Consider the following 25,777-nt stretch of genomic DNA (forward strand, 5'->3'; position numbering starts at 1 on the left):
AACACTAGGCTTGAGGACTACTGTACCTCAGTTCCTTGTAATCTGAGTCAAATACCTGGGCTGCTTCTCCTGAGCTCCAGTGTGAAGATAAAGTACCATCAGGCCTTAGGATACTAAAGGAGTATTCTGAATCACCCCCCAAATTAAACTAGGTTCATATACAGTATTTTTTCAATTGTGATGGAAAAAACATAGCCTAAAATTTATCATCTTAACCATTTTTAGGTTTGCAGTTCAGTGTTCACACTGTTGCACAACACATCTCCAGAACTTTTGCATCTTGTAAAACTGAAATTCTATACACATTGAATAACAACTTCCCCTTTCTCCCTTCCCCCAACCCCTGACAACACCATTTTATTTTCTGTGTTTATGAATTTGACTACTTTAGATTCTTCCTATAAATGGAATCATATAGTATTTGTCCTTTTGTGACTGGCTTATTTCACATGGCATAATGTCTTCAAGTCTATTCATGTTATAGTATGTTATGGGATTTTCTTTTTTAAGGCCAAGTAATATCCCATTATATACATTTTATTTAGTAATTTGTCCATTGATGAACATTTGTGTTGCTTCTGACTCTGGACTATTGTGAATAATGCTACAATGAACATGGAGGTACAACTATCTCTTTGAGAGTCTGCTTTCATTTTTGTCTATTTACCCAGAAGTAGGATTGCTGGATTGTCAGGTAATTCTATTTTTTACTTTTTGGGGATCTTCTGTACTGTTTTCCACAGTGGGTACACCATTTTACATTCCTACCAACAGAGCCACAAGGGTTTTCTCCACATCCTCACAACACTTATTTTCTAGTTGTTGTTGGTTTTTTTTTTACAGTCTTATATAGTTATTATGTGTATTTTTATTGGCTTTTATTTTATGAAAAAAATATAACAACTCTTCATTAATCCAAATATTTTTTTAAATTTTTTTTAACGTTTATTTATTTTTGAGACAGAGAGAGAGCATGAACGGGGGAGGGGCAAAGAGAGAGGGAGACACAGAATCGGAAGCAGGCTCCAGGCTCTGAGCCATCAGCCCAGAGCCCGACGGTGGCTCGAACTCACGGACCGCGAGATCATAGACCTGAGCTGAAGTCGGACGCTTAACCCACTGAACCACCCAGGCGCCCCAGTCCAAATATTTTAATTACCTGGAACACAGACAAGTAGTCTCCAAAGAAAAATAAGTAGTTTCTCCAATATTAAAGGAAATCACAGTAAGAACCAAAATTACAAATATACATTAAGGTAAACTATATTTAAAAATCAGAATGAAACAAGTGAATCATTTTTGCAATTGCTTGATCTTTTATATAATTAAAATAGTAAGAATTTGAATTTGTTTTTAGTCAGCTATTTGTTCAGATAATAGCATTGTATACATTTGAACATTACAAACGCTATGATATACTGCATTATAATAAGTTTAAAGATATTAAGCTGACTTTTTCAACTGTTTTTGAAATTCTATGGAAATAAACATATCAGAATGAATGGTGTGTGTTTCTCTGATACTTGAGAGATTTCTAAGAAGTTTTCCTATCAATAGTAGGAGGGCCTATTATAATATTAGTGCTTTAAAACTTACAAAGTACTGGGGCGCCTGAGTGGCTCAGTCAGTTAAGTGTCCGACTCTTGATTTTGGCTCAGGTCATGATCTCATGGTTTGTGAATTTGAGCCCCGGGTTGGGCTCTGCGCTGTCAGTGCAGAGCCTGCTTAGATTCTCTCTCTCCCTCTTTCTCTGCCCCTCCCCCTGCTCATGCTCTCTCTCTCTCTCTCTCTCTCTCTCTCTCAAAATAAACTTTAAAAAAAAAAAGAAAAAGAAAAACTGAGGTACAAATTATCTGTCCAAAACCATATATATGAGTGGTTAGCTGTAACTCAAAGCCAGGTGTTCTCTCTCCAAATCCCTAACTCTTTTCACTCCTCCATGAGAAAACATAGTTCTATTTGGATTAGTTTAGTTTTGAAAATATTTTTTCACATCATTTTGGGGTCTCTAAATACACAGAACATTTTTTTTTTCTTTTTTCAAATAAGGGCTCAATTAATTACATTTTGGACTTAGTCTCTGTGTGGGAAGTTAAAGCAAACATGCAATGCCAATACAGCTCCCGGTTATGAAGAGTCAACATGAAAACAAGTTATTGTCACACATCCAGATGACAGGGGTCAGCAGCCCACACCCATACAAGAGACTTGGCTTATGAAAGAAGAAGTTTGTAGATGAGGACCAGTGCCATGCTTTCCACTCCCTTCCTGCCTGCTATGCCTAGAATCTCATAGATCAGCAGAGATGCCTTCCAAGGCTTCCAAAATTACTGAGGGTTTGTGCAATTCTGGAAACAACAGCAACCCCAGGTTCTGCTAAAAGTCTAACGGATTGGTTAGTTCACTTTTTTTTTTCTATGCCAGCCTAGGCCTCTTTCTCTCATAAGAGAAAGAATTTAAAATTCAGATATCATACAATCAATCAATACTAAGATAAAATAAAATAAAAAATAAAAATAAATAAAATTCAGATATTGAATTGCTGATGGCAAATTGTGATTTACCCATAAGAGGTTTGAAATGGGACTCTCAGGTGAATTATAAATTCTTAAACTTGGCTCATAGTAGGTATAAAAAGCATACATATATTCATATACATATATTTATAAGTTCATAAGAAATATCTACTGGGAAGTACATATATTACATATTATATAATTGTATATGGATACAGATATATCCACTAGGAGCCAGGAATCTCTCCCAAATATGCTGGAAATTTTGATAATTGAATGAATTCTTACGAAGTTTGGAAACTTAAAGAGAGAACAGTGGTAAAAGCCTATGTTTTGAAATTAGAAAGATACAGGCTTAGATGTTGGTTCTCCTACTTGCTGGCTGTGTGAACTTGGGCATACTGCTAACCCTGATTCCTTATCTGTAAAAGGGAAATAATAACATCTACCTTTTAGAATTTCTGGGAGAATTAAATGTAAAACAATGACAGGCTTTGCACACTTCCTGGCACATAGAATGTGCCAATACATTGTAACTGTTATTAGCACAGAGCCTTCCCATCATTTCTCTTGGCATCAATTCCTATAGAATAATCTTATTAAGGCTGAAGATATAGGTGATTAAGCTGAATCTATAATGACACTCTGACATAACTTAGAATTACATATTTGAATAATCCTTAGGGTCAGTTTACTTAACACTTGTCTCTAGGGTACAGGAAAATGTTAGTTATTTGAGCTTTCTAAATTTAGTATTCCAAACCAACAAAAACTTAATACTTTTCCAAAAGAAATTTTGATAAGATTTTCTATTACTCACAACTGTTGATGAGTTACTTTTGCTTGTACTGAGTTGATCATTCTCACCTCTAGATGGAAAGCAATATTCAAAGCTCTTTTGGTTGAAAGTTATAGAAATGACACTCAAATTAGCTTAAGAAAAAGGGAATGTATTGGCTCCAGCAACTGGAAAGTTGAAGGGTTGGTTTAGCTTCAGATGGTGGTAAATGTTGCCAGAGCTCTGGCTCCCTCCGTGTGTTGGCATCATTCTGCAGAGAGCTTCTTCCATGAAGCCTGGGGTTAGGACCATAAGCTGCAGGCTTATGTGGTTCTTTCAGCTTGACAGCACAGAGTAAAAGGAGCTCCTCTCTCTCCTGGCAGCTATAGATCGGAGAGAAACAAATCTTAGAGAAAATTCTTATTAGTTCAGAGTAGGTGGGGCACTGCGGTCATCTGACTGGGACCACATGGCCTGGGGAGAGGAGATTCCCAAAAGAAAATCAAGATCTGATTCCTAACAAAGGAGGATGGTAAAGCAAGAGATACCCACAGCAGATAGTCTGAATTGGATTGTCTGAAAACAAGGACCTGAGCAAGGCCATCACGGCATCCATTAAAATATACACTATTTCATGGAACCACATAAAAATGTTTCAAAGGGCATTGGGATGGGACATGCTTGACTCATGACTTAGCTTCATGCTAAGCTCCACATGTGGTAAACATCTGCAAAAAAAAAAAAAAAAAAAAAAGAACTTGTTATCCTCATGTGTTCTGTATCCTAAGCAGTATAGTATGTGTGTGATTACATGGAAAAAAAGGAAATTATTTTTCCATATTGCAAAAGCAAATAATATATTAATAAATAATAATCACACACAATTAATGAAAAAGAAACAAAGGAAATATTCCTCCATATAAAAAAAGGACATTGGGATATTAATAAATAATAGTCTAAAATTTTGCGAACTTTAAAATAAGAACAAAAGAGTTACCATTCTATAACTGATTTACATAATACCAAAAATAAAACAAAAAGAAGACATTAGCATTACTTGCATTAGCAGATGACTGTTGAGTCCATTTTTCTAAGTGAAACAGTACAATTCTTTTTGCAAGGGAAAATAAGTTACTGTGAATACAAAGTGCAAAAAGGAAAACTCTATTTTCTTTGTTTAGCCCCATTGATGAAAATAACTTTTAAACTCCTGATTTCATTACCCAGCATTTCAGTAACCAAGTTCATAAAATACTGATGCCTTTCAAATTAGAAGATTCTTGCTGAGACCTCACTCTGCTCTACAAACATGATCTCATCTTTCAGCTTGGTTACATTCCAAATCCAGGAGTGAGGGCAAGTTTATGATCAGGGAGGAAAAAAAGGAAAATATTTACATAAGCCCCATAATACAACTTTTCTAAAAATCAAAAAGAAATCCATGCTATATATATATAAACTCTCTGATAGAATCCAAATAGAGAATAGTCACAGAATATGGGGAAGAGGTTTGAAAAAACAGCCACCCTTTGCAATGGAAACATGAAAAAGAATGAGATGAGCCATCTGAAGACACCCTCCCAAGAGTGACACACCCAAAATTTGATGCCTTATTATCAGTCTAGTGCACAGTGTCTCCCTAAATCACCAACATATTACATTAAAAATCCCATATGGAAGGTATCACATCCAAACATCAACTTACTAATTAATATGTAATAAACTGGCATCCCAGAAATGAAATATCGCAATGAGGAAGCTTTTGCAACTCGTAAGCTGAACATCAAGACTTTTCTTTTCTTTTTTTTTTTGGTTTATCTCCAGAGCCCTTTTGAAGGTCAACGGACACTGTACACCCTATCATACATGGTAAGTTACTAGTATCACTTTATGAAAATCTAATTTTTCCTCAACTATTCTCTAAATATTTACTAAGTTAGGAATGCCTGGGTGGCTTAGTCGGTTAAACATCTGACTTTGGCTCAGGTCATGATCTCATGGCTCGTGAGTTTGAGCCCTGCGTTGGACTCTGTGCTGACAGATCAGAAACTGGAGCCTGCTTCGGATTCTATGTGTCTTTCTCTCTCTGCCGCTCCCCTGCTTGTGCTCTCTCTCAAAAATAAATAAAAACTTTAAAAAAAACTATTTCCTAACTTCTATCCTGACAGTTTTGGTATCTTATCTGTACCATTTCAATTTACCTAAATAGGGTATAGTGTAACACCACCAGCCTTTAGTCATGATGTCTATACAACCAAATGTGAAAGGTAGACTGGACAGCTTATTCACTCAATACAATTAAGACAGATATTTATTCTACTCTGTATAATTCCATGTTAGATCTGTGTTTGAATTACGGAGTTTCTTTCCTTAACATTCTAATTTCATTGTAAACTCTTCCATTTTTGATTCAGATTTTTCAATCCATTTAGATTTGGATTAAGATTCACTCTGTTGTAGCTCTCTCTTTTCACTTACATATGTCCCTTAAAGTATGCCTTTGGGTCCCCCACTTTGTCCAGCATACAGCCACTTATGCCTAGGTGTTCAGATAGCATTCCTTAAGTGAATGACTAAAAGCCCCAAAGAGTTCCAGAAAAAGGGAAGATACTGTTCCCAACATGCATTTTTAGCCAGCATTTATGCTGCCAACCCGTATTTTGCTGAATGAGTATGAGGAAAGCATTCTGTTCTTTCACTGGCGCCTTCAGGAAACGCTCATGGCTCAAGCAGAGAACTACTGCTTTCTGTTACCTCCCAGGTAAACCCACTGCAGACCCTCACCCCATCTGCCCCAACTTACAACAGCAAGTCAGCAAGTCTCCAGCTGAAGTTTCCTTTCTTTTTTGTTTTTTTCTTTCTTTAAGGGATATTATTTTTTTAAGAGAGAGAGAGAGAGAGCACAAGCAGGAGAGGGGCAGAGGGAGAGAGAGAATCCCAAGCAGGCTCCATGCTCAGTGCAGAGCCCACTTGGGGCTCGACGCTATGACCTTGGGATGGATCACGACCTGAGCCCAAAGCAAGAGTCAGACGCTCAACCAACAGAGCTACCGGTACCCCAAAGTTTCCCTCCTTTAGGTCCCCTTGAGTTAGATCAGTGAATCCAAGGGGAAAGAGAGGGACAGCCCACTTCGGTGTGCATCCTACTAGGGACCTGGCTACTAGGGAAGAGGTTCTCTGATCATGTGGGATGTTGTCCTAGATTAAGCAGTGTTCCCTCATTTGCCCCTCCCCCTCACCACTTCCTTTTGGTGACATTCATTGAAAAAATAGGTTACAAGTCTGGGCTCTAGCCCAACAACAATGTCAAGTTTGAGTCCTGGCTCTGCTAATTCTGTGACCACAGGCCACTGAATCTCTCTGAAGCTCAGTTTCCTCAGCCATAATTGGGGGTTAGTAATTATTGCCGTGAAGATGAAATGACACACTCCATATAAAGTACCCAGCACAATAAGTGCTATTACATGTCAATTATCATTAGAACTTGTTGTCAGACATGAATTTAAATGTTGATTATTATCCCTACTTTGGATTCAAAAGGCAATCTAAATGTAAAGAGATGTATGGTTTTCACTCAGCTGTAGCCTGGCACAGAGGAAAGCTGAGGAACTATGTCCAAACTTCAGTCTTGTTACTTATTGTTTATTTATCTGTTCAGAAAAGTCTTCTCTTTTGTGAATTATGTCTGATAAGACCTGCCTCTCCATATATGTCAAGTACTGGCTCATAGCAAATACTTTATAAATGTCAGTTCTCAGTCTCCAATCCAGAACAGATCGCTCTGGCAAGGTTCTAAATTGAAGATAAAGTGACTAATTAGATCAAGGGATAGCAAATAAAACAGCAAAATCTGTTACCAGCTCTGCCACTAGCTAGCTGAGTAATCTTAAACTTTTTGGCTCTCCTACAGAGAAAAGCAGAATTTTCTATGGAGATGTATATAGATTTAATCATAGAGAAAGCAATCACTTGTATATAGTAAACTATGAGCTAACGTGATGAACTTTCCTACTTTTTTAAATCAAGAAAAATAATATATCATGATATATTTATTCTATAGGTGTTCTTGGACTCAATCTATAATGATCTCAAGAGCATTTTGATAGCATGTTATTTATTCTTAGATTAAGATGTGGTTAAATGTTAAGCATTTCACTTCCACCTACCAACATAAAAGCTACCCAAAACCATCTCTTTAGCTCACTTCTGTGTCCTCAACATGTTGAACTGTGCCTGGTATGTGGGAAGCCCTATAATACTTGCTCCAGTAGTGAACAAAAGGATGATGGAAAATGGTTCTTTATGACATGCAGTCAGGGCTCCTATCTCAGATCACCTGATGTTTACAAGTCGTTGGGCAACTTCCCATTACTAAGCATTCTTTTCAACCCTTAAATGATAGACATGTTAGGCAAGAGGGTTCACGTCTCTGTAAAATCTGGTAACACAAGCAGGATCCAGTCAAGTACTAGAGTTTTTTTGTTTGTTTTGTATAGATTATAGTGCAATTTTAACAATAACAAGAAAAAAAATGAGGATCTGAGGCTTTAACTCTACAAGGTCAAAATCACTAATTAAAAAATAAACTTTTTTATTAAAAAAAAGAGATTACCTTATTTCAATAAAATGTTTTGACCTCTATTTTTGCTAAAGCACCTTCTTGTTTGGGCATTGCAGTAAAACTGTATGTCAACTTTGAGACTGTTAACCCCAAAATTCTATTTTGTTTGAGATAAACTCTTCTTACAGATTCATCTCAAAGAGAAGACATCTTGTTTTTCTGTTCAGGCATCTACTGATAAGCAGCCAGCTGTTTATGCTCCAAACACTTCGAACACACCCCAAACAATGAGATCTGTGAAACTGGAATGAAGCTTTGAAAAATATGAATAACAACGACAATTATGATAAAAGATTAGCTGCAGTATTCAATATTTTCTCATGCACACTTTTATGTTTAAAACTAATAGTACTAGTTTGAGAGTACTAATATGTTTCGTACTCTACTAAAAACACTTGTTGCTTTAAGTTTCAACTGCCCACCCAAAATATCAATTGAAACCAAAAAGTAAGCACTTTCATTTATTTATATTTCTACATCTACAAATACCCAGAAAACACAGCATCCATACAGCATTATTTTTTAGAGGGAAGAAATATGCTCACAGTGGAATGTCTCTGATGTTTATATTAAATGAATGTAGATACTAATCTCTCAAAGAATCTGAAGACTTCCTTTCCGTCCTAGACAAAGTAGAGTCCTCTGATTTAATATTTAGTTTGTTCATTAATCATCTTAGCTCTGCATTTAAAAAAAGCCCAATATGGGGCGCCTGGGTGGCGCAGTCGGTTAAGCGTCCAACTTCAGCCAGGTCATGATCTCGCGGTCCGTGAGTTCGAGCCCCGCGTCGGGCTCTGGGCTGATGGCTCAGAGCCTGGAGACTGTTTCCGATTCTGTGTCTCCCTCTCTCTCTGCCCCTCCCCCGTTCATGCTCTGTCTCTCTCTGTCCCAAAAATAAATAAACGTTGAAAAAAAATTTAAAAAATAAAAAAAAATAAAAAAAGCCCAATATGTTTTACAAAGCAAAACTGCTGACTCCTTGTTTACTTAAAATATGGTAGAAGCAAGCATGAACGAATCATAGAAAATACATTTTCGTGATCAAAATACAAAAGATTAAAAACATACTCTGTCTACATTAATAAAACTTTCAAAGGGATCGCAACCAATTCTGTCAGCCTCAGAAGTTCCTATTTTGGCAGTTAAAAGAGAAGAACATGAAATATTTTGTGAATTATTTTTCTTTGTGGATAATTAAACACAAGCCATGAGAAAACAAATGTACAGATGTACACCATATTTTCATCACTCTGAAGACTAGAGGCATTTATTTGGAGATTTAATATTCAAAAGAACTATGTTTGAGACATGTTATTGACTCTTCTCCTAGATTAATGTTTTTTGGTAATTCTATCAAGTTTTGCCCCCGTGTTCTCCTTTTTATTTGAAGTAACTGAGTTTGGTTATCATCTTTCTTCTTCTAGGGAAGCCAAACACACTGCCAAATAACCATGCATATTATTAAGGTGTGAGTGTCGGGTGAGGGTTGGCTCTGTATGCTGACAGGCATATCACAAAAGCAACACCATTTCTCCTGGGGCCTGAAAGAATGTAGAATGTGTCTTCTTCTGTTGGGTGTGGGAACTGATGTTCATAAGTGGACACTGATAGGTAACTATATGTACACTATATTCATATATGTACACTACACACACACACACCCCCTAAACATATATACACACTTACAACTATCATAAGGACTAGGCAGAAACAGTATACAGCGCCATAAGGCTGAAAATAGGGGATTTGATGTAGTGGGAAGAGAGAGATGTCAGGATAGCTTCCCTAATAAAGTGGGTGTATTATTAGCTTCCCTAATAGAGTGAGAATATGGGGGAAAAGAAAGTATTCCAGACTCAGGGAGCAGTGAGGAAGGTGTCCGGGGAGCTGGAGAAATGTCAGTGCCACCGAATCTCACATGCAAAGCTGATAGGGATGGAAGAGGAGATGAACTTAGAAACACAGGCAATTGTTAGATCAAGGAAAGCTTTATGGTTTTTTCTCCAAGGACACTGAAGGGTGAGAAGTGCGCTTGCATGCTGAAATCCTCACTCTGGCAGCAGAGCTCGCAGGAGGGTCTGGGGCAGTGGGGCTAGGTGCGGGGATCTCTTGTAGTGTTTCTGCTGTAGGAGAGTCACAGGGGGCCTGCTGCTAAACTGAGGATGGGAGCAGCGGAGACAAGAGAAGGTAATATCAACTGGCCAGTAAATGTAACCATCACCTTGGAGAAAGTAGAAACTTCATCCCTTAAAATGCTGCAAATTCCATGCAATAGATTTTCTCTCATCATAGAGTAAAGCCATCTGCTGTGTCACTGGGGTTTCTTCCACTTTTCTACTCATTCTGGAAAAGAGTCTGCCAGCTTAGATTCTATCAGCAGTACACCAGGGGGAGAGGGAAGGAAGTCTGACAGTGAGTTTCCAGGCTATGGCAGAGATGGGAGGAATCTGAGGGGGGCCATATATCTTTGGGGGGGGCCACCACTCAATCCAATACATTCTCCATTACCCCTCACAGCCAATTCATCCATAAGTCCTGGAGAATGCATCTTCAATTTTTATCTCTCAGCCATCTCTCCTCATTGCTATGAAGATGCTATGCTCCACTGCTTTATTGCCACAACCCCCACTAAAGGTATTTTGTGTCTCTTGAGAATTTCTGCAATGGCTGCCTAGCCATTGGTCTCCGGCTTCTTCTACTCTTGGCCCTCTCCTCAGAGTTCATTCCCTATAGAGCAGCTTTTTAAATATATAAATCAGACCATATCACTCACATGCTTAGAAACTTCCAAAGCACTTAGAACTCCCTTTGCACTTAGTACAAAATGTGGCATTATCCAGTGCCTGCTCCCATACCCAGCCATCCACCAGCCTCTCCTGCGAACAGGCCCAGCCATGTGGGCCTCCTTCTAACTGGCCAGAGAGGCTGCCTCTGGCTGCCCTGCGTAAGGTGTTCTCGGCTACCCTCTAACACAGCACCCTATCCGTGACCCCTTAGCATTTCTCCACTTGGAATTCATTTACCAGTTTAGTCGCCATCTCTTGGCACTGCACCCCTCAGAGGTAGGAACCAAGCCCTTCTTACTCAGCACTATATATCCAGTGATTGGCTAAGTACATGGTGGACGCCCAATACGTAATTTGTTAAACAAATGATTGAGCTGATTAATTAATGGTTCCCATTGCTTATAGAACTAAGAACAAAACTTGTCTGGCATTCCAGGTCCCTGGCCTCTAGTCACCACCTACCACTTATGCTGCTCATGGGCCACTCTCAGTGGGAAGCCCCAGCTTCTACATATTCTGTCTTATCTTCCCACTTTGATTCATGCCATTTTCTCCTTCAGGAATGTCTACTCCCTCCTTTTGTTTACTACATCTTGGTTGTTTTTCTAGACCATTTGAAATCTCTCCTCCTCCAGGAAGCCTTCTTGACATCACCTCCACCTATGTTATTCTCTCCCACCTCTGTTTTCTTCTGGCTACTTTGTGGCACAAACTGTTCTAAGTGATTCTCACCTTTGCCTCCAACTGGACTAAAAGGTATAAGAGTAACTCTGTTTTATGCTTCTTTGAACGACATTATAGGAACTGAGACAATGCAATGTCCCAGAAACCAGCTGGGACTATTTTCTAGTCTCAGTCCTGTCCACAAGTAGCCATGTGACCCGGGGCACTTTACCTCACCTCTCAGTTTATTTTCTTTATGTGTAAAATAAGGGGTTAGACCATATTATGTAAAGCCTCCTTTAGTCCTAAAATGACAAAATTTTAATAATCAATCAATTTATTTAACAAATTTGCTTCAGAAGTGGCTATAGAGATTTAGTTATTATATAAGGAACTCAGAAGAGTGCCAGGAACTGAGAAAGCCCTCACTAAATGAGTTGCTGGTTACTTCATTTTTTTTTTCCAGCATTAAAATGAAGGCTTGGCGATTTAAATAAGGTAACCCAAGGTCAACAGCAGGTAATGACAAAGCCCATGACCTCCAACTTAAAAAAAAAAAAACAAGCTTTCCCATGTGATAATAACATGTGATAATATGTTGTGATAATAACAGTCACCTTACATACAGAGATTTTATAATTTAAGATTTTATTTATTTATTTTTAAATGTTTCTTTATTTATTTTTGAGAGAGAGAGAGAGAGAGAGAGAGAGTGCATTCAAGTAGGGGATGGGCAAAGAGAGGGAAAGAGAATCCCAAGCAGGCCCCATGCTGTCAGCACACAGCCTGACACGGGGCTCAATCTCAGGAACTGTGAGACCATGACCTGAGCCGAAGTCAAGAGTCAGATACTTAACTGACTGAGCCAGGTGGCCCCAAAGATCTTATTATTTTTAAGTAATCTCTACACCCAACACAAGGCTCGAACTTAAAACCTTGAGATCAAGAATTGCATGCTCCACTGACTGATCCAGCCAAGCGCCCCTACAGGGATTTTAGTTTATAAACCTTTCCATAATCATCTTATTTCACCTCCGTACCAACTCTGTGAGGCAGGTATTATTATATTATTTTTCACACAAGTGAAAGTTCAGTGAAGTTCGGGGGGGCTGAATCACTTGCTGAAGTTCTCACAACCAAGTGAGCAGGTAAACAAGGATCACACCCGAGCCTCCCAGCCTAAATTGTCTCTAATATGCCACACCACACTGCAGCAAGGTACAATTAATGAAGTGAACATTGTCAAATCACGTTTCTGCCAATAAAAGCGTAAGCTAAAAACATACCGACAGAAAACTTAGCAACTTAGAAAACTTAAGAACAATCATTGGATGTATTGAAGTGATAGTTTCTGCTATTCTACTCTAGTGGTCTTCCAGATCCATCCAGGGCTCAGTGCATGTGCGGTTCTCATTAATACTAATGTGAATCGCACACGCCAGCTCTTCACAGAAAACACACCCGAAAGCACTCAGCCATTTAAGAGGCAGAAACTTCCAAGAGTCAGGCACAAGAAGTCATGTGACTAGGCACCCTGCTACCCACTGACTCTGTCTGCAGACATAGTGTGTAAGCTTCATAACTCAAACTATTTTTCCCCCTGAACATCCTTTGAAGTTTGGGAAGATGCAAAAAGATGCATTTCAGGATCAATCCCAAGCCAAAAGGGGAGGTTGGAAAGCATTTATGGTTTGTTTACTTTTTTTTTTTTTTTTTAAGATTTTATTTTTAAGTAATCTCTACACCCCACACGGGGCTTGTGCTCACAACCCCGAGACGAAGAGTCACATGCTCCACCAGCTGAGCCCCTGGTTTGTTTCCTTTTTAAAAGCTAAAATGGATTTATATTTTCAGGCTCTTTCACCATGGGAAATTTAGACTGACTAGCAAATTTCCAGGAAGGTCATTTCCCTCAATTTGAGTGAAACTGTGGAAAGAGGCCTGGACTACAAGGCCCAGGAAATGGGTTCTAGTTCTAGCTCCACTTTTAGCTTCTTTACTTGGATAAATCCCTTAAACTCGAGCCTCAGTTTCCCTGCTTGAAAAAGAAACCAGATTAAAAATAAACAGAGGGGCACCTGAGCAGCTCAGTCGGTTAAGCGTCTGACCGGCTCACGTCATGATCTCACAGTTTGTGAGTTTGAGCTCCACATCTGGCTCTGTGCTGACAGCTCAGAGCCTGAAGCCTGCTTCGGATTCTGTGTCTCCCTCTCTCTGCCCCGCCCCTGCTCACCCTCTCCCTCTCTCTCTCTCTCAAAAATAAATATTAAAAATTAAAAATAAATAAATAAATAATAAACAGAAAAATATCTGTCGTGCCTACTTCACAGGGGCATCATGAGATATTGTTTGTGAAAGTATTTTGCCTACTATAAAGTATTCCTCAAATAATTAATTAATATTACTGCTCCCAAAAGGTGAACCTGAGGGGGGGAAAAAAAAAAAAAAGCCTCCATTTGCAAAGTATATATGCATATCCTGCCACCTAGTGGTCACATGAAGTTATTTTTAATTTTGCTCCTGGTATTAAGATCAAATTAAAGATATAAACCTTGTTAATATTTTTAGAAACTTTGACCCAATCCACTCAACTTATCAAATCTCCCATCAACTTTTTCTGACTCTATGTTTTATCACCAATGGAGCAGAAAAAATAATCATCAGAAACATAATTACAAAACATTAATCTATTTGAACTAAAATTTGTAACCTGCCTAACACCACATTTTTTTCCATGTCAGATCTGGGTTTTTTTTTTTTTTTTTTTTTTTTAATTTTTTTTTTTTCAACGTTTATTTATTTTGGGACAGAGAGAGACAGAGCATGAACGGGGGAGGGGCAGAGAGAGAGGGAGGCACAGAATCGGAAACAGGCTCCAGGCTCTGAGCCATCAGCCCAGAGCCTGACGCGGGGCTCGAACTCACGGACCGTGAGATCGTGACCTGGCTGAAGTCGGACGCTTAACCGACTGCGCCACCCAGGCGCCCCAGATCTGGGTTTTTTTTACCCCAGCATATAATCATTTAACATGAGAGTAGTTATCAGGTGCTACCTTGTGCCAGGGCTACAGCAGGCAATGAAACAAAGTTCCTGCTTTTAAGCGAGCTTACATCATAGTGGCAGAGGCAATCAACGGATAAATATAAAATATGTTAGTTGATAACGAGTTGTATGAGAAGAAACAGAGTAGGGAATAGAGAGTGACTGGCAAGGCAGTACACATTCCACTTCAGATACCATTATCAGGAAAAGCCTCTCAATAGGAAACCTAAAGTGAGTGGGGGCACCTGGGTGGCTCAGTCGATTAAGTGTTCAACTCTTGATTTTGACTCAGGTCATGATCTCATGGTTCACGGGATCGAGTCTGGCTTCAGGCTCTGCGCTGACAGCATGGAGCCTGCTTGGGATTCTCTCTCTCTCTCTCTCTCTCTCTCTCTCCCTCTGCTCCTCCCCTGCTCGTGCTCACACTCGCAAAATAAATAAAATAAACATTAAAAAAAAAAAAAGGAAACCTAAAGGAAGTGAAGGAGAAAAATGCTAAAATTTGGGAGGCAAGAGTATTTGACTCCGATGGAACAGAAGGTACAAAATCCTGAAAATGGTGTAAGTTTGACATGACTGAAGAACAGCAAGGCCAGTGGAGCAGAGAATAAGGGGGTGGTAGGGATGCCAGGTTGGTAGAGGCCATGGTTAGGAATTCACATTTGGCATTGGGATCCCTGAGTCCAATAGGAAGGCATTGGAGGGTTATGAGTAGTGGAATGACCTAATCATTCTGAGTAACCCTCTGACAAACAAAATAAAATACCAAATAACCTGACAGACAAGTTTAATGGAATGCCTGGGGAGAAATGGTTCCCGTAAGAACATAAATTTCTCAAAACGTTTATACAAGCAGCTCTTTTAAGGGAACTCACAGGGAGGGTGATACAAGAAGAATGCATAACATCTTTACACTGAAATAAGTTAAGTCAGGAAAGCCAGAGTTATTTTTACTCATGATTGCCTCAAAAAAAAAAAAAAAAAAAAAAAAAAAAACTTTGGTAACAATTGTGCATAAATGCTGAAGACACTCTTCAACGCAGAAAATAAATATTTACTGAATGTCCACTACAGGTAGGTGACCTGGCAAGTTCAGTTTGGATCACACAAGACAGGACTCTGACCTTAAAAGCACTCAGAAGACATCTAAGGAGATAAAAGGCATGCACATAAAAGACAACACAAAGCAATGTATAAATGCTGAAGGGGAGCTGGTGCCAAGGCCACAGTTTATGGGAGAAAGGGCTTTGTGAGCTGCAGGAACTGAGGCAGGGAACACGGTGGGGGCAGGGTTAGGAGAGGTGGCCTGGGTCTAGGACAGAACCCAAAAAAGTCAAGAAGCTGTGACTGGAATTAGAGGCTCACAAAATTTTAAAACTGGAAGAAATTCATCACAAGAAAAAAAAAAATCTGTGTCTATGTATGGTAATGGTTGTTAACTAGACTTATTGTGGTGATCATTTCGCAATAGAGAGATGATACTCGACTTACAATGGTTTGATTTACAGTTTTTCAATGGTGTAAAGGTGATATGCATCCAGTAGAAAGCACACTTTGAATTTTGAATTGTGATCTTTTCCCAGGCTATCCATATGCAGTACAATGCTCTCTCGTGATGCTGGGCAGTGAGCCGAAGCTCCCACTCAGCCACACAATCACAAGGGTACAAAGCCAATACACCTACAACTACACTGTACCCATACAACTATCCGGGTTTTCACTTTTAGTACAGTATTCAATCAGTTACATAAGATATTTAACACTTATAAGGGTGCCCGGGGTGCTCAGTCAGTTAAGCGTCTGACTCAATTTTAGCTCAGGTCACGTTCTTATGGTTAATGAGATTGAGTCTCTCGGCCGGCTCCATGCAGACAGTGTGGAGCTTGCTTGGGATTCTCTCTTTCCCTCTCCTTCTGCCCCCACCCCACTTGTGCACTGCTCTCTCTCTCAAAATAAATAAACTTTAAAAAACAGATACTTCGGGTGCCTGGGTGGCTCGGTCTGTTGACCGACCGACTTTGGCTCAGGTCATGATCTCAGGGTGCATGAGTTCAAGCCCCACATTGGGCTCTGTGCTGACAGCTCAGAGCCTGGAGACTGCTTTGGATTATGTCTCCCCATCTCTCTCTGCCCCTCCCCCATTCACGCATGCACGCTCTAATACAAAAAAAATTTCTTTAAATTTTCTAAAAAGGTATTTAACACACTGTAAAATAGGTTTGGGTGGCTCAATTGGTTGAACATCTGACTGATGGTTTGATTTCAAACCTCATGTCAGGCTTATTGCTGTCAGCAAGGAGCCTGCTTCAGATCCTCTGTCCCGTCTCTCTCTGCCCCTCCCCCCCCAAAATAAATAAATATTTTTTAAAAAAAAGAAGGAATAAAATAGGTTTTGTGTTACATGATTTTGCCCACCTGTAGGCTGACCTAAGTGTTCTGAGCACATTTAAGGTGGGCTAGGCTAAGCTATGATGTTTAGTAGGTTAGGTGTATTAATCATGTTTTTGACTTACAATATTTTCAACTCAGGATGGGTTTATCAGGATATAATACCATTATAAGTTGAGGAGGATCTGTATACAAATATTGAATCATTATATTGTATACCTGAAAATAACATAATGTTATATGTCAATCATACACACCTCGGTAAGAAAGAAAAAAATTGGAGATGCTTCAATCTATTGCTCTTGTTTTATAAAAGAGGAAAATCATATCAAGATCCTATACTCTTAGTGACAGATCTGGACCTAGAACAAAAGCTCTTGAGTTTCAGTCCATTGCTTTTGCACATCACCACCATGGAAAATGACAGTGAGCTTATTGAATTCTCAAAATTATTCATCAAGGTTGGAATGGAGCCTCATGGGACCATGGAGAGAATGACCAGTATGCTGGTTAGAAAAAGGATACAGATATAGCAGCTAGATGGTCATGTAGATGGAAAGTAACTAGACATAATAGACAATATCTATTGGTCTTTGCCACTGGCTCCTGACACAGAGCTCCTAAAACCCTTGTTAATTTCCCAAGTGACAAGAGCACTGGGAGCATCTTTTGTTCTAGTATTTGGTCTTTGACCCTGCTTCCTGACATAGGGCTCCTTAAATCCTTGTAATTTTCTGGGTGATAGGACTGTCTTCTTCTAAGAAGGTGACTCTGGATGAAAGCTGGTCACTGGAAAGACTAAGCCATGATTAGAAGCTTGGAATTTTCAGACCACCCCCCATTCTCCTAGAGAAGAGCTCAAAATGGAGTTAACCATCAATGATACCTATGGATAAGGATTCCAAAAAAAAAAATCCCCAAGTTACGAGGTTCAGGGAGCTTCCAGATTGGTGAACACATGAAATGCTGGGGGAGTAGTGTCCCTGGAGAGGGCATGGAATCTTCCCTGCCCCTTTCCACATACCTTGTCCTTCACATCTCTTTCATCTGGCTGTTCATCTGTATCCTTTATCTTAGTTATTCTGTTAACATTTATTTATTTATTTTGAGAGAGAGAGTGCATGTGCACGAGCAGGGGAGGGGCAGAGAGAGAGCGAGAGAGAGAATACCAAGCAGGAGAGGAAAGTGAGCTGAGAGCCAAATCTTATTCGTCCCAGAGAAGGACAAGAATCAAGGCTAACTTGGGTCCACTTTCCTCTCTCTTTTCTTTTCACTTCTCCACTCTTCCATTATCTTCATTCATTAAACAATATTGAACTCATGCCAAGCAGACAGTGTTAGTCACTACAAGAGATGCAAAAAATGAAAGGGACATTGGGTCACATTAGTCTTGCTCTGAGTCTGATGGTGAGGAGAGAATGTGTATGGCAAATATCTTAAACAGAAAGAAGAGAGTAAGGACTTTGACAGAGCACTAAATGTTTAATGTACTAGTTGTTGAAGGTATATTCTATAAATGGAGGACCTTTCTCTTTGTCTATAGGCTGCTCCCTGGTCCTTGGCAACATTAAATGAATGAATGAATGGGAAATAAAACTGGAAAAGTAGGTCAAAACCTGCAGAGCCTTGGATGACAAACTAAATTTTCACTATTTTTGCTTATTTAAAGACTGTCAGGTGCATAGAATTGGATTGAGAATAATCCTTGTTTCATGACATACTCTCATCATTGGATCATCCTTTATTAAATAATAAACTAACTAGTTAGTTTTAACAAGGCAAATAAACATCCATGAACCCAGCCCCAACATAAAACCTACCACTTAACTTTGTCTATCTGTGCACACCTTTCTTCCTACCCCCTACCTCACCCTCCAGGGGGAATCCTGCTCCTCAATCTTGTCTCCATAATTGCCTTTCTTTTCTCTCTCTTTCTTTTTAAATTTTTTTTTAATGTTTATTTTTGAGACAGGGAGAGACAGAGTATGACCGGAGGAGGGGCAGAGAGAGAGTAAGACACAGAATCTGAAGCAGGCTCCAGGCTCTGAGCTGTCAGCACAGAGCCCAGCATGGTGCCTGAACCCACAAACTGTGAGATCATAACCTGAGCTGAAGTCAGACGCTCAACTGACTGAGCCACCCAGGCATCCCTTTCTTTCTTTTTGAGAGAGAGAGAGAGAGAGAGAGAGAGTGCACAGGGGTGGGGCAGAGGGAGAGGGAGAGAGAGAATCTTAAGTAGTCTCCATCCCCAACACGGAGCTGACAGGGTCTCGATGTCTTGAACCGTGAGATCAGGACCTGAGCCGAAATCAAGAGTCGGACACTTAACCAACTGGGCCACCCAGGCGCCCCCTCCTTACTTTTCTTCTTAATAGGTTTGTTTTAACAGATAGATGATAAATATTTCCTAAAAGTACTTTTTAGTTGTTTATGATTTTCTTCAAAGAGTACCAGGTCATAAGCTTTTGGGACATATATTTTTTCACTGAATCTGTTGTATGATATGCCAGTATGTATATATGCCAGTTTATTCATTCACACTCCTGTCAGCAGATGAGTTATTCCCTGGTGTCTGCTATTGTTAACTGTACTGTTAGGAACATTCTCTACATGTTTCTTGGTGTAGATGGGCTGGAGTTTCTTTTGGGGATTTATCTAAGAGTGCAATTTCTGGGTTGTAGAGTATGTGAAATTTCAATTTTAGAAAATATGGGGCGCCTGGGTGGCTCAGTCCGTTAAGTGTCTGACTTTGGCTCAGGTCATGATCTCACCATTTGTGGTTTGAGCCCCACGTCGGGCTCTGTGCTGACAGCTCAGAGCCGGGAGCCTGCTTCCAGTTCTGTGTCTCCCTCTCTCTCTGGCCCTTCCCTGCTCATGCTCTGTCTCACTCTCTCTCTCAAAAATAAATAAACATTAAAAAAAATACAAAAAAAAAAAAAAAGAACGCCAAACTTTCAGAAAGTGTTTACATCAATATGCTGTCTTCAGACTCATTTTAACTTCTTAAAAAATTTTGTTTAATGTTTTTATTTATTTTTGAGACAGAGAGAGGCAGAGCATGAGCAGGGGAGGGGCAGAGAGAGGGAGACACAGTATCCAAAGCAGGCTCCAGGCTGTCAGGACAGAGCCCGACGCAGGGCTTGAACTCACGGACTGTGAGATCATGACTGGTTTTGTATTTTATAAGGTCTACCTTCTTAGAAAGTACGATTGCTTTGTCTTTTACTTCTGAGATTGCATCTTATATACTTCTCCACTTTAAACAAATTATGTACAATTGTTAGGCAAGTACCAATTATGGCAAGACATTAGTTAAAATTAAAGCACTTTGGGGCGCCTGGGTGGCGCAGTCGGTTAAGCGTCCGACTTCAGCCAGGTCACGATCTCGCGGTCCGGGAGTTCGAGCCCCGCGTCAGGCTCTGGGCTGATGGCTCAGAGCCTGGAGCCTGTTTCCGATTCTGTGTCTCCCTCTCTCTCTGCCCCTTCCCCGTTCATGCTCTGTCTCTCTCTGTCCCAAAAATAAATAAACGTTGAAAAAAAAAATTTTTTTTTTTAAAATTAAAGCACTTCTTTTGATTATTGTGCATAAAAAACATTCATTTTGCTTTTGTGTGTGTGTCCATTTCTTCCCAGTACTATATTATGAATTTTTTCAAACAAATAGCAAAGATGAAATAAATTTAAGTGAGTACCAGTATGTCACTATCTACCATTTTACCATTAACATTTTTGTACACTTGTTTTATCACCTATCCATTCCTCTATTGATCCATTAATCCATCTAATTTTCTGATGCATTTCCAAGTAAATTTGAGAAATCAGTACATTTCCCCCTACATACTTCAACTTGTGTATAATTGACTAGTGTCAAATATTTTTCAGTTTAATTTCTTTTGACGTAAAATGTACATACAATAAAATGTTCAGATCTTAAGTGAACACTCAGAGTTTTGACAAGTAATATGCCTGTGTCACCCTAAACTCTATCAAAATATAGAATATTAACATTACCTAAGAAGGTTTCCTCATACTCCTCCTGGTCATTCCCCACCCCCACCCCCACCCCTCCCAAGCCACTACTTTTCTGATTGTTTTTCGTCCTTTTGCCTGTTCTAGAACCTCATTCATCATTCTTATTTTATTTTATTTTATTTTATGTAAGTATTTATTTTACCAGGAACCAAATACAGAGGTATTTTAATTTCATTGGATTTTATTTTATGTAAGTATTTATTTTACCAGGAACCAAATACAGAGGTAATTTAATTTCACTGGATTTATGATGCTTTGTTTGGACTCTCTCTTAAGAAAAGTTGAAGTGGGTACGTTAATCATCACCCTGCTTTTTTTTTTTTTTTTTAAATTTTTAATGCTTATTTTTTGAAGGAGAGAGAGACAGAGTGTGAGCAGGGGAGGGGCAGAGAGAGAGGGAAACACAGAACCTGAAGCAGGCTTCAGGCTCTGAGCTGTCACCACAGAGCCCACAATGAGGCTCGAACTCACTGAGCTGTGAGATCATGACCTGAGCCAAAGTCAGATGCTTAACCAACTGAGCCGCCCAGGTGCCCCATCATTATTCTGCTTTTAAAATGGACTTTGCTCGGATAAAAATGTGTGCATCAGTAGGAAGGTAGACAGTCAAATCACTATATGTAAATTTTTTTTATTACACAAGCCATTTGTTAACTTCCACATCTAACAGGAATGATAAAACTTAGAGGAGAATCTTTCATTCACAAAACTGTGGCAAATTTTGTATTTTTATTTTTTTTAATTTTGTTTATTCATTTGTTTTTTGAAACAGCGCAGAGGCACAGAATCCGAAGCAGGTTCCAGGCTCCAAGCTAACAGCACAGAGCCTGACATGGGGCTCCGACTCACAAACGGTGAGATCATGACCAGAGAAGTCAGATGCTTAACCAACTGAGCCACCCAAGTACCCCAAATTTTGTAATTTTAAAATGAGATTGTGATATAATAAAAATTAAATATTTGGTCTTTGTTCCAGTTCCTGGCATAGAGGTCCTAAAACCCTTGAAATCTGTAGAGCGATGAGTAACTTTTCTATGGTAACAAGATGATTCAAGGTGGGAGCCCCTAGCTAGTTCCAGGATGGGGGGCTAGCCGTCAAATAAACCACTGGGTAACCAGAGAGTTCGAACTTTTAGCCCCACTTCCCTGGTCTTCAGGGAGGGGAAAGGAGTCAGGAGACTGAATTCAATTACTAATGGCCAATAATTTAATCAGTTGTGCCTGTGTAACAAAACCTAGATAAAAGCCCCTAGATGATGGGGTCTGGGAGCTTCCAGGCTGGTAAACACAATGATGGGCCCAGAGGGCGGCCTGTTCAAGACAGCATGGAAAGTCTGTGCACACACACTCACCTCTCCCACCAATACCTCACCCTATGCAACCCTGCAGTTTGGCTCTTCCCAAGTTGTATTCTTTATAATGAGCTGGTAAGTATAATAAATAAGGTGTTTTTTTCTGTGCTAAGTCATTCTAGGGAATTATCAAACTTGAGGTGGGGCAAGGGGCTTCATGGAAACCCCTAAATTTTAGTCTGCTGGGCAGAAGTGTGAGTACCCAGGCTTTCTACATGTTCACTATTAACAATGGCTTAAATTTCTGCTTCTCAGTTATGTTTTAATAGGAATATGGCCCATTACCACTAACTATGTATTTGGTGCTACCTTCTCCTTATAAACGCTAGTGTCAGAGAATTATATAAAATAAGTGAGGTGCTAAAGCTCCTGTTGAGAGATTAAGAGATCATCAACATAATAGAAAAATAAAGTTGAAGGTTTAATTGGGATTGTGCTTTTCTGTTACTCAATTAGTCCAGTAAGTAGACCAACTCTGATGACAGTTTGGAACCATGTAAAAGCAGCTCAGAAATGGGGAAGCTCTTCTCAAGCTCATGCCACTGTGGGTCATTATGTATCATCTTTCCTGAGGCTCAAAACAGATTCTGGAGTCATTTGAGAGATGTCTCTCAACCCTTTGTTTTTTCGTTCCAATTGAAAATCTCTTTCCTGATGCTGCTCATCAGGTTTTCAAATGACTGCTGCCATTTCCATATTTTGGTCACATTATGTATTTGATTTGCTTGCAAGCCCTTCATGTTGAGGTATTTCAAGGATTTATCGAGGAAGAATTTGGTGTAGTTATAACATATGCCAACCTAGGAATGCTGCTTTTTTTCTTTAATATTAACTAATCTCTACACCCACCGTGGGGCTTGAACTTATAACCCCGAGATCAAGAGTTCCATGCTCTCCTGAGTCAGCAGGCACCCCTAGGAATGCTGCTTTTTATACAAGGGTCATTTCTTTTGCTAGGTATTAGCAACCTAAACGTTTATTCTTCATACTCATTCATTTTAAGTGTTGAAGTAAATGTTAAGTTTCTCCGGCAACATACACAATCCTTAGTTTTCTTATTGCAATTCTGATTTGTCTTTTTCTTGCATATTACTAGTGTGGATTATAGTTAATGTCTTCAACTTTATTAAGTTCTTAGACATCTTCTTAATACTGCTTCATCTCCTCTATTCACTTGTTTAGACCCACAGATTATTCAGTAAGAGATCCTGCTGCATTGCCATGACCTCTCAATATCTTAACAAGAGCTTTTAGCACCAGCAAGTATCTTCTTTATTTGGACAGTTCATTTTGGCCTCAATCCTTTGCAGCCATCTGCTGTGGCAGTTGGGGCTCAAAGGTGCCAGAGGGACCCACAGCCCCAGCAGAGACATTCCACATACCTGAAGAGTTTCCTCAGTGGTGGAGCTAACAGGGCTTCTGTCCCCTGCTCCATATCTGCTTTTTAATCAAACAAAAAAAGAAAGTAAACATTATAATATTTAATATACACAATGACACAGGTACCTAGACTAAGGAATGTAGGTAGACATTTGTTGTATTCATGGATGCCCAGCATTTTTTTATTAGCCTTTCCACATGGGTAGAAATTCCCACATTATGAGGCCGTTCACCTCGCTTGAACACACAGCAGGTGCAGTGGCTCAGCCAGTTAGTGATACCATCAGACTTCGATTCATTGATTCAGGAGTAAGTAAGAAAGGAAATTAATTGGGCTCTGAAAGGAATGTCTATCCTTGATGACACAGTTGATGGCAGAGGCATCCAACTTTGGGGGGGGTAGCGAGGACTGTAAGGTCAAGTTCCTGATGCAGAGAGGTCACCGTGAAAGACAGCAGGAGCAACTTGAGTAAAGTTTAGTGGGGCAGTTGATAGCAGCAATTTCCATTTAAGGCTAGTTCCACAGCAGGTGTGGAGTATTCCTGAAGTTTAGCTTTGAGTCTAGACTTCTCAACAACGTTGTGAGCTCCCTAACATCTGGTCCTTTTCCTGCTTAAATTAGCTAAGGTAGACTCTGTTCTTCGCAATTAGAAACTCTGATACAGCAAGATATTGGGAGTGTAAGTGGGAGCTAATAGTCGCAACCTTACTCAATAGTGAGTATTAACAGGAATAAAATCGTTCATTTTAAGCACACTGTAGTTGCAATTTTCATGGCTCTGCTTAAGAGTCACATGGGATATTATGTGGCATAATAAAATATAGGTATTTAATTTTGTTCCCCAGTCCTGGCACAGAGCTCCTAAAGCCCTTGGAATCTCCAGATAGAAGCATGGGAGTGCCTTTGTTATTCAAAACAAACCCTTTGTGACCACACCCGAGTTTGTGCTAACAAGGCCCCCAGATTGCTTCAAAATGTGAGCTGGTCACCAGAAAGACCAGTGATTAGAAGGTTGGAACTTGCAGCCCCATCCCTGACCTTCAAGTAGGGACAGAGGGACCAGAGATTGAATTCCATAAAAACTCTTAAACAAGAAGGTACAGGGAACTTCCCTGTCAGTCAACACACACTGAAGGGTCTGAAGGTTGGCTGCCAAGGAGAGGGTATGGAAGTTCCACACAGGCTCCCCTCACCTCCACCCCTTATCTTGCTCTGTGCATGTCTTCCATTTGGCTGTTCCTGAGTTGTATCCTTCATAATAAACCTCTAAATGTAAGAAAAGTATTTTTCTGAGTTTTGTGAGGCATTCTAGCAAATTATGCATTTAAGGAGGGGTCATGGGAACCCCACGGGCAGAAGTGTGGATGGCCTGGGTACCCCGTTTGTGAGTGGCATCTAAAGTACGGGCAGTCGTATGGGACTGAGCCCTTAACCTGCTGGGTTTGTGCTAACTCCTGACAGTGTCAGAATTGAATTAAATTACTAGAAACCCTGTTGTTGTTGGAGAACTGGTTGTTGCTGTCAGAAAAATCACACATTATATAGTTTGACTTTAAAAGGTTTCTGCAAATAAGACACAAACTGAAAATAATAATAAACAGAAGCAGTATTATAACAGAAGTATTAATAAACAGCAGTGTTAATAAACAGAAGTATATTATGAGTTTTCCAGGTAAAAACTGTGGCACTTGATTAGATATAACAAGTAGTTATAGAATGAAGAAGAAAATATCTGCTTTTTAAGAACTCATGCTATGGAAAGAACATTTTGAAAGTTGATCTATAAAATTATCTCCATCGTTTGGCAATTTTGTTCCCCAAAATGATGTAACTGTTACCTCTAAAGTCTTGCCTGGACAGTAAAAAGACTTGGAGATGTAATTTATGATTTGTTTAAAAACTTCAGCAGGTTTTGAAACTATTTGCTAAAAATACTAAAAATGCAAAATCTCCTGGTTCACAAAAACATTGGTTAACACCAGGAAAGAAAGAAATTTACTAGCCAGGTCTTAAAAACTGAAAAATTTGTGTAATGAATTATAAAAATGAGTATCAAGACTTAGTAAGTACATGGTGCCTGGGTGGCTCGGTCATTAAGCATCTGACTTCGGCTCAGGTCACGATCTCACTGTTCGTGAGTTCAAGTCCCACATTGGGTGACCCCGAGCCCTGCTTCAGGTGAGCCCCGCTTCTTTCTCTCTCTGCCCCTCACTCATTT

General features: G+C 39.6%; 1 long non-coding RNA gene across 1 annotated transcript in view; it reads right to left on the bottom strand.

Moving 5' to 3' along the window:
• Nucleotides 1–3,445: 3,445 nt before the first annotated feature.
• Nucleotides 3,446–25,777, bottom strand: part of LOC147578169 (uncharacterized) — a 33,660-nt gene continuing 11,328 nt past the window's right edge. The window contains exon 2 of the long non-coding RNA XR_015254873.1: nt 3,446–3,677. This is a non-coding gene — a long non-coding RNA (uncharacterized LOC147578169). The remainder of the gene's footprint in view (nt 3,678–25,777) is intronic.

Source organism: Puma concolor, chromosome C1 (assembly GCF_028749965.1).
Source record: "Puma concolor isolate L17-30 chromosome C1, mPumCon1.1.hap2, whole genome shotgun sequence".
NCBI lineage: Eukaryota > Metazoa > Chordata > Mammalia > Carnivora > Felidae > Puma > Puma concolor.